Raw genomic sequence first — 1,000 nt, forward strand, 5'->3', positions numbered from 1 at the left:
AACATTGAAACCAAGCATTTTAAGGAGGCTATGACTCAAAATTGCTGGAAAGAAGCTATCAAGTCTAAATTAAACTCACTATAGGTAAGCAAAACTTTGACAATCACATCACTCCCACCAGACAAGAAGGCCATAGGATGCAAGCAGGTTTTCAAGGTTAAATACAACCCTGATGAATCAGTTGAACGCTACAAAGCACGCCTCGTGGCGAAGGGATATACACAGGGATCGGGAATTAACTATAGAGACACATTTAGTCTAATTTTGAAGCTCACTAGTTTGAGAGTTGTACTTGCCCTGGAAGCAGCCAAAAACTAGTATTTGAACCGCATAGATGTGAATACAATCTTTCTTCATGATGAATTGAAAGAAGTGTATACGAGGGCTCTCCCTAGTCTATATGTTAAGAAAGGTCAAGTTTGAAAGCTAGAGAAATCACTATATAGGCCGAAACAGACAAGCAGACAGTGGAATAACAAGTTGAAGTCAGTTTTGATCGAATTAGGCTACAAATAGTGCAGATCAGACTATAGTTTGTTCACCAAACAATCAGATTCGAGCTTAACTACAGTGTTAGTATATGTAAACAACTTGATGCTTGCTGAAAATGACTTGGCAGAGATCAATCTCATAAAGAAGGAGCTTGATGAAAGATCTAGAATCAAGGACATTGGAGATTTGAAATTCTTCCTTGGCTTAGAGGTTGCTAGATCTATCAGATAAAGGAATCACTCTATACCAAACGAAGTATGTGTTGGATTTATTGACAGACCATGGTTTTGAAGATTGCAAACCGGCATCCACCTTTATGGACTACAGTGCAAAGCTAAGCAGGATGGTGGAATATATGAAGCTTATTGGAAAATTGCTATATCTCACTAACGCTTGACCAGACCTTAGCTATGCCATAGGTCACCTAATACAATACTTGGACAAACCTACCACATCCCATATGCAAGCTACTCATAGATTGTTGAGATATCTTAAATTTGCACCAGCA

This window comes from Arachis duranensis, chromosome 4 (assembly GCF_000817695.3).
Source record: "Arachis duranensis cultivar V14167 chromosome 4, aradu.V14167.gnm2.J7QH, whole genome shotgun sequence".
Taxonomy (NCBI): domain Eukaryota; kingdom Viridiplantae; phylum Streptophyta; class Magnoliopsida; order Fabales; family Fabaceae; genus Arachis; species Arachis duranensis.